This window comes from Sabethes cyaneus, chromosome 3, assembly GCF_943734655.1.
Source record: "Sabethes cyaneus chromosome 3, idSabCyanKW18_F2, whole genome shotgun sequence".
Classification (NCBI taxonomy): Eukaryota; Metazoa; Arthropoda; class Insecta; order Diptera; family Culicidae; genus Sabethes; species Sabethes cyaneus.
The window spans coordinates 238,730,701-238,740,297 of record NC_071355.1 but is presented as its reverse complement, the minus strand read 5'-3'; positions in this window follow the sequence as shown (position 1 = coordinate 238,740,297).

The following is a 9,597-nucleotide window of genomic DNA, read 5'->3' as shown; positions in this document are numbered from 1 at the left end:
AAGTATTCTTGCTGGTTTTCACTCCAGGAGAATGTAATTTGTTACGAACAAACAAAGAAGCGATAAAAATTTTACGACAAAAATTTTATTTCAAAAATAAATAAATATTAATAATGTTACGAATAAATTTCTTCAACTACTATATTTGGTGACGAGAAGAACCTGAAACCCGAGATATGGGGGATAAGTTTGTGAATGAAGAATAGAACAGTCAGTCGACTATAAAAAAAATGGAAGTCGCCTAAGCGATTTTGATCGGGTCAGGCAATACAGTATGGTTCCTGTGGTGAATGTCACAGAATCGATGCTAGCAGGCCTTGCTGTGTTGCAGCAGAAACAAAATCAATCCTTTCTTAGCAACGATCAAGTTCAGTTCAACATTTATTGTGTGCTTGTGAATAATCGAATAAACCTATTATAATTGACGACCCCAAAGAAGTTTCATCAATTATCACCAATCATCACATCACATTTTATATATGGCAAAACGGAATCTGAACACAATGCAGCTCTCAAACATGCTCTGCAAACACTAGAATCACACAATGTTGTTCTAAACACAAAAAAGTGCCAATTCAGTGTTACTGAAACTGATTTCCTGGGCCACCATATTTCTCAACAGGGAGTCAGACCAATGGACGACAAAATAATAGCTGTTCAGCAGTTCCGGCCTCCTAGGACTGCAGAGGAAGTGCGGAGCTTCCTGGGACTCGTAGGATATATTGGCAGGTTTATCCCCGATCTCGCCACGAAAACTTTCAACCTTCGCCAGTTGATAATAGGTAAACAAAAATTCAATTGGACAAATGAGCACCAAAAAGCTTTCGATAGTTTAAAGAAGGCTGTTTGTTCAGCACCAGTGCTTGGGTATTTTGACAATAACCGCCGAACCAGAGTGATTGCAGATGCATCACCGGTAGGGTTAGGTGCTGTTCTGATACAGTACGAAGATGAAAATGATGATAAACCTGTTGTTATATCTTACGCCAGCAAGAGCCTCTCTCCAACCGAACGCCGTTATTGCCAAACTGAGAAGGAAGCACTCGCCATCGTTTGGAGCGTTGAAAAATTTCGGCTATATCTCATTGGAAGAGACTTTGAACTGGAAACCGATCACCGACCTTTAACAGCAATTTTTAAACCAACATCACAACCTCCTGGGCGCATAGAGAGGTGGGTGCTCAGATTACAACCCTTTAAATTCCGAATAATTTATAAGCCCGGCAAAGAGAACATAGCAGATTCGTTGTCTCGACTCTCTTCAGCAACCGATAGTAAAGACGTAGATAATTGTGACGATCAGATCTATATCAATGCTATCACTGAATCGGTAGCCATTGATGTAACAGAGATAAAAAACGCCTTGGATACTGATCCTGAACTACTATTAGTTAAAGATGCGTTGGAAACGGCTGATTGGAGCAATGAAACAATTAGAAGTAGAGCAAAGAAGTATACGCCATTTCAAAACGACCTCAGTCTGCTTGAGGGATACGTCATACGCGGATGTAGAATTGTTATTCCCCAAAGTCTGCGAGCAAGGATGTTACAGCTTGCGCACGAAGGCCATCCTGGAGAGACATTAATGATATCTCGGTTACGTGATCGAGTATGGTGGCCTGGGATGGATGATGAGGCAAGAAGAACAGTGAAAAATTGTGAAGGATGTCGGCTAGTAAGCAAGATTTCAGCGCCCGAACCAATGCACCGTCGTACGATGCCGGGAGAACCTTGGATAGATGTCGCAATGGACTTCCTTGGGCCACTGCCGTCAAATGAATATTTGCTAGTAATCGTGGATTACTACAGCCGTTACAAAGAAGTGTGTATAATGAGAAAAATCACGTCAGAAGAAACAATCAAACGCATAGAACCTATTTTTGTTCGGCAAGGTTATCCTAGAACGATAACTTTGGACAATGGTCGTCAATTCATCAGCACAGAGTTTGAAGATTATTGTCAGTCGAGAAATATTAAATTAAATCATACTGCTCCATATTGGCCTCAAGCTAATGGAGAAGTCGAGAGACAAAACCGTTCACTTCTAAAACGACTTAAAATCAGTCATTCAATGAATCGCAATTGGAAGACAGATTTGCTTCAATATCTCTTAATGTATAACACAACCCCACACACCGTTACCGGCAAGGCTCCCTCCGTGTTACTACAAGGTAGAATCATTCGTTCTAAGCTTCCATCAATTAGTGACATCGAAACAGCGCCCCTAGTGACCTCAGACACTCAAGATAGAGACACTATTTCGAAATACAGAGGAAAGGAAAGAGAAGACTTGAGGCGCCATGCACAGGTGTCTACCATCCAAAAAGGAGACCGTGTGTTGTTACAAAACATTATTTCAACCGGAAAGCTAACTTCAACATTTGGAAGAACTGTGTACGACGTTTTAGATAGAATTGGAAACAGGGTGAAAATTCTTGATCCTATATCTGGGAGTATACTAGAAAGGAACACAGCTCACCTTAAGAAAATTGACAGCTTTGAATCTAAACCTGTGACTGAATTTCCGTTTAATCAGAATGAAAATAGTACAATAAGGAACCCAGGATCAAGTGAACAGTCCGAACCGATACAACCTGTCCGTCCGTCCCGTCTGGTATGCAGACCCTCATGGCAACAGGATTTTGTCATCGATAGGACATAATCTGCAAAACAAAAGGAGATGTGGTGAATGTCACAGAATCGATGCTAGCAGGCCTTGCTGTGTTGCAGCAGAAACAAAATCAATCCTTTCTTAGCAACGATCAAGTTCAGTTCAACATTTATTGTGTGCTTGTGAATAATCGAATAAACCTATTATAATTGACGACCCCAAAGAAGTTTCATCAATTATCACCAATCATCACAGTTCCGATTATATCAGCCCTCGATTATATCAGTTTTTTCTTCAGTTTTATTCCTTATATGTTATTCAATGATTTCTTTGAGGTCATATGAACAACCTGAGTGAGTGTTTCAGGTGTTTTAACCCTTAAAGGGCCAAACTGCACAGTGAATTGAACAGCGAATTTTTACGTGTACATAGTGTTCTAGAAAGTTATTTGTCTTACTAAAATCCACGTTTTAGTGGAACATCATTAGGTACACGTTATTTTCTAAATTTTCTGAGTTATTGAGTATTTTCGGTGAAAAATAGCACTTCTTTGAGCTCAAATATTACTCAAGGCGGTAATCCAATTTTTCACCAGCGATAATGGTGGCTGATGGGTCCAACTTTCTGAAGGGCACAGTTCGGTTTTGACGTTCAGTGCAGGAGCAGTCACTGCGGTTACTATGGAAGCCACTACGGTTGTTTGCCGGTTGAGTGGAAAATTGTAAACATTTAGTTTTCTCACACCAGTCGAAAAGGAATTTAGTTGAAGGGAAGCGAAGTTTTGGTGCTTTCTTAGCTATCATTTTGTGAAATAATCTTTGCATTGGGTCAATGTGACGATATTTCAGCAAAGAATAGCCACAAAACTGCGCTTTCGTATAACTAAATTCTTTTTCAGCTGGTCTGCGAAAACTAAACAATGTTTACATTTTTCCACCCAACCAGAAAACAACCGTAGTGGCTTCCATAGTAACCGCAGTGACTGCTCCTGCATTGAACGTCAAAACCGAACTGTACCCTTCAGAAAGTTGTACCCATCAGCCGCCATTATAGCTCGTGGAAAGCTGGATTGGTGGTAGATCAAATAACTCACACATAAAAGTATGTACAACAAAAATCCTGTAAAAGCAAGTATCAGCTGTCTGTATCTGGTTGTATCTTCAAAAGTTACAGTTATTTTAAAACATGCTTTTTAAGTGCTTTTTACATACAAATTGTTATATTTCGACAACCATAAAAAGGATAGTTACTATATTCGATCATATTTTTGATCCGCATTTAAAACTTTTTTTTTTGAATCACCCTAATATGTCGAAACGTGACCACCCTAATAATGCAGTTATAAGTAAACTTGGCATACTTTGAGCCAAAAAAACATTTTTCCCATTATCTCAGTTTTCCAATTATATCAGCCTAAAATTCACGAAGGGGCTGATATAATCGGAACAATACTTTAAAACTAACGAAAGGTATCCCTGAAATGTGCACTTACGCCTAAGCCAGTGATGGCCAAACCGCGGCCCGCGGACTGGTTTGAGGGATGGCGGACTTATGAATAATTTTTTTGATTACACAGAGGCCACTTAGATAATACCTCGTAATACCTCGTGCATATTGTAGATCTGATTGCTTTCCAGTTTAAATCTTGTGGTGAATCGGCTTTTGCTTTTGTACCATTTTGTTATTCGCAGAAATGGCCAGGGATCATTGCGGCCCGCGGACTCATGGGGCGATCTAATTTGGCCCACACCACGCCTATGCCTGGGCACCACTGGCCTAAGCGATGGAAAAAATCCAGTCGGCTCAGGCAACATAGAGAGTACCTTGTTACGAACGAGGAATTTTCCTAAGCAACGAACAAAGAAATGGAATATGAAGCGTTAAATGAGAGGCCTAAGCGACGGAAAATTCCGATCGAGTCAGGTAAAACGATAAATTTATTTTCATTTCAAACCATTTTTGTGTCGCATGTGTTGCTAATGTGTTGCATAGCAACAAGATCATGTTTTGATCAAATAAATAAAATGATCGTAGTAACGAAAAACGATTGCTACAGGAACATATTTAGTCTAAATAAATAAAATGTTTGCAGTGGAAAAATGTTGCAAATATACATTTGCAATCAAATAGCTCCATAGACTAGCTGATTGCCCAATTTTACTCGGAACTCCTTTGTCACTCAGCCACTTGTACAAGGTTTGTTCAAAAAGTATCGCAAATTTCATTTCAATTATTAATTTTTCATGAATATCTATTTTGTCCCCTTCAAAATAATCGCCATCAGACATTATACACTTGTGATAGCGTTTTTTCCAATCCTCGAAGCATTTTGAAAAATCAAAGGGCCAGGTTTTGGGATTCAACCCCCCCCCCCCCCCCACCAGAAGAAAATTTGTTCTACACTTTTAATTGATATTTTTTGAAACGATGGTTCTACAATTGATGGAAGGATGTTAGGGAAAAGTAATGAAAATTTTTTGGGAATGGAGGGCAAAGAGTGAAAATGAAGAGGGTGGGGAGGGGGGGTAAAATAGGTAGTAACGCTTAACAAGTTGTCGTTGTGACTCCTACCTTTTGTCCAATGCTGAAAAGTGCATGGGTCGAACCAAGCTATAATCATTGGACAACAGGTAGGAGTCACAACGACAACTTGTTAAGCGTAGCAACCTATATACCCTATACACCCCCCCCCCCCCCCTCTTCCTTTCCACTCTTTCCCCTCCATTCCCAAAAAAATTTTCATTGCTTTCCCCTATCGTCCTTTCATCAATTGTAGAACCGTCGTTTCCAAAAAATATTAATATTAATGCCTGACCGCCTGGTTGGTAAACGGCTGGATAATGCGGAATATAGACCCCATAGTGGTCGTTAGTCTCTTATCCAGCAACTCCGATCCCGACCTCCTCGTGGTACCAGCCGGAATACGAGCAACCTTAGCGGAGATCGGGTAACCAACCCCGGTGGAAACTAAGGTCGTATACTAACCGGGAAGGAGGTATAGTGAGTCTCGGCACTATAAGATGGCAGCCCCATCGCGAGACTCGGTAGTGTTGCCCCAGTACGGCTACACACCTAAATAAACTTAAACTAACAACATTCAAGCATATTCGGGGCGGAATATTCGGCAGAAGGCGACGGAATAAGGACGACGAATGGAGACTCGGGACTTGGAACTGCAGATCGCTAAATTTCGCAGGTTGCGAGCGGGTACTGATTGAACAGCTGGAACCCCGCAAACTCGGCACCGTAGCTCTGCAAGAAATCTGTCGCAACGGAGAGAAGGTATGGAAGATCCGTGGCGGAAAGCCCCAGTTTTACCAGAGCGGTGGCGCTACCAACGAACTGGGAACGGGCTTTGTAGTGCTGGGCGGAATGCAGGATCGCGTGATTGATTGGAAGGCGATCAACGAGAGAATGTGTGTATTGAGGATAAAGTGCCGTTTCTTCAATTATAGCATCATTAACGTGCACTGCCCGCACGAAGGTAGACCCGACGATGAGAAAGAAGCGTTCTACGAGGCTGGAGGCAACGTACGACAGCTGCTCGTCACGGGACATCAAGATCGTCATCGAGGATATGAACGCCCAGGTCGGTAGGGAAAAAAAGTATAGACCGGTGGTAGGACCCCATAGCCTGCACACCGACACAAACGATAACGGCCAACGATGTATAAACTTCGCAGCTTCCCGAGGCCTGGTGATCCGAAGCACCTTTTTCCCGCGCAAGGATATCCACAAAGCCACCTGGAGATCACCTGACCAACGTACAATGAACCAAATTGACCACGTTCTCATAGAGGGCCGGTTCTTCTCTAACATCACGAACGTACGCTCCCGTCGGGGTGCGGATATTGATTCTGACCATTACCTAGTAGCAGTACATGTGCGCTCAAAGCTGTCCACCGTATACCGGACACGTCAAAGCCACCCTCCTCGGCTGAACATCAGGCAGCTAGATAACCCACAAGCTGCCGAGAACTACGTGCGAGTGCTGAATGGGGCACTGCCTTCTTCCGAGGAGTTAGGTGCTTCAAACCTCGAAGACGGTTGGGGCAGAATACGCTCGGCCATCGGAGAGGCCGCCACCGCGGCACTAGGTATTGAGCCTCGGAGTACACAAAATGATTGGTTTGATGGGGAATGCCAACAAGCGGGGGAGGAGAAAAAAAATGCTTGGAAAAATTATCTACGTATTGCCACTAGAGAGAGCCTGCCCAAATACCGACGAGCTAGGAACCAGTTGACCACGATCCTGAGGAGGAAAAAGCGCCAGAAGGAGGACAGATATCGTGAAGAATTAGAGCAACTATTCCGAGCTAATGACACGCGCAAGTTTTATGAGAACGTGAACCAAACTCGGAAGGGCTACACACCGAAACCTGACATATGTAGGGACGAGGGAGGGAATCTAATTACAAACGAGCGCGAGGTGGTCGACAGGTGGAAGCAGTTCTTCGATAAACACCTCAATGGCGAAGTCGCAGAAGGAGGCGGAACGGAAATTAACCTAGAAGCGCCCATGGAAGATAGTAATGTCCTAGCACCTGATCTCGAAGAAGTCAAACGAGAAATCGGGCTGCTGAAGACCAATAAAGCCGCCGGGAAGGACCGCCTACCGGCAGAGCTTTATAAACATGGCGGAGAAACGCAAGCAAACGCTCTACAATGGGTTATTTCCAGGATTTGGGAGGAAGAAAAGCTACCGGAGGAATGGATGGAAGGAGTGGTTTGTCCGATCTACAAAAAGGGTGATCGACTACACTGCTGCAACTATCGTGGTATTACGCTGGTAAACGCCGCCTACAAGGTACTCTACCATATCCCGTTACGCCGGCTGTCACCGATAGCACAAGGTTTCGTAGGGAACTATCAGGCGGATTTCAGGGGGGCTCGCGCAACTGCGGACTAAATTTTTACTATCCGACAGATCTTGCAGAAATGTCGGGAGTACAACGTGCCCACGCATCACATCTTTATTGATTTCAAAGCAGCATACGATACAGTCGATCGAGACAAGCTATGGCAGATAATGCACGAATACGGTTTTCCGGACAAACTGACGCGACTGATCAGAGCTACATTGGATCGAGTGATGTGTTTCGTACGTATCTCTGGGACACTATCGAGTCCCTTCGAGACGCGACGAGGGTTGAGACAAGGTGACGGTCTATCCTGCATGCTGTTCAACATCGCTCTTGAAGGGGGTGATCCGACGAGCGGGCATCGAAACGAGAGGCACGATTTTTACCAAGAGTAGCCAACTTCTAGGCTTTGCAGATGACTTCGATATCATTGCCAGGAACTTTGCGACGGCGGAGGCAATCTACGCCAGACTGAAAGCGGAGTCTAGGAGAATTGGGCTAAAAATAAATGCGTCGAAGACCAAATACATGAAAGGAAGAGGCTCAAAGGAAACAAATGCGTGCCTCCCACGGACGGTAACCGTTGACGGCGACGAACTAGAAGTGGTAGAGGAGTTCGTGTATTTGGGATCGTGTTTGGGTGACCGCGGACAACAACACTAGTAAGGAGATCCAGCGGCGCATCCAAGCGGGAAATCGTCCAATCATCCAAGCTACTTTGCCCTTCGTAAAACGCTACGGTCAGGAAGCGTACGCCGCCGCACGAAGCTAACAATGTACAAAACTTTTATTAGACCGGTAGTTCTTCATAGACTTGAAGCCGTGACGCTGCTTACGGAGGACATACGCGCCCTTGCCGTGTTCGAGCGGAAAGTGCTGCGCACGATATTTGGCGGAGACCAAACTGAAAGCGGAGAGTGGCGGAGGCGTATGAATCACGAGCTACAGGCACTGCTTGGGGAGACTCCCATCGTACATCTAGCGAAAGTTAGCAGGCTACGGTGGGCCGGACACGTCGTAAGGATGCCGGACGACAGTGCGACGAAAATAGTCCTCTTCAACAACCCCACCGGCATCAGGAACAGGGGGGGCCAACGTGCACGATGGCGCGACCAGGTCGAAAGCGATTTGCGACTTCTGAGACGACTAGGAAATTGGCGATGAGTGGCCCAAGACCGAGTTGAATGGAGACGAGTGCTTGAAACAGCACGAGCCACCCCGGCTCTATGCTGCTGAAGAAGAAGAAAATCTAGATTTTCATTTCGAGCAACAGGCAGCCGGAAGACAACAGAGAAGATCGGAAAAGTTCACAGATTATTACAATGCAATAAAAGAAATTTTCGATTACATGTCTATTTCGCCCACCGAACATCGAAAATTTGAAATCGTGTTTCGTAATTTACGGTCCGAATATAAGAACGCTTCGGTGGTTAAAATTATTAGAACCTTACGCTCCTTGCAGGTCTGGGGAAGAAAACTAGATTCTGCTAATTGGTTTTTGTATAAGCATAAAGAGAAGGAACCCGCTCAACTCCATCAATGGGTATGAGCGATCCGTAAACTGTGTACAGCAATCGGGGCCTGCCACAAAAGACGATCATTAAGACTGTCGCAGTGGCCTTTTAACCCAATGCCCTTCTGGCATACAAAAAAAAAGGAACCTGCTAGAGGACCAACATACGTGCACGAAGTTGTCCAAAAGCAATATCAAAAACCAGCCCAGGACGATAGAAGTTGGAACAGAGGCTGGAAAAATAACCGCAACAAGCATTGGAGCACAGGTTTCGATTTTAGGTACAGGAAGCAAACAGCTGTTGAAAAAGTTGAAGCTGAAAATGTTTCCAACCAAAACGAAGCTACTAGCTGCCGGAGGAGAAAGTTTAACAGTCCTAGCATATGTTCATCTGCCAGTGACCTTCAACGGCGAAACCAAGCTTGTTACTACGATTATAGCACCTTCGCTCAAGCGCAGATTGCTATTAGGAATCAATTTTTGGCGGCTTTTTGGAATAAACTCTACAATACGCGAGACGAGAGGAGCCCTAGTTGAGGAGTTAGCCTTGGAGCAAGAAGATGAAATTTCACTTACATCCACGCAACATTTTTCCTTAAAAGGTGTGGTAA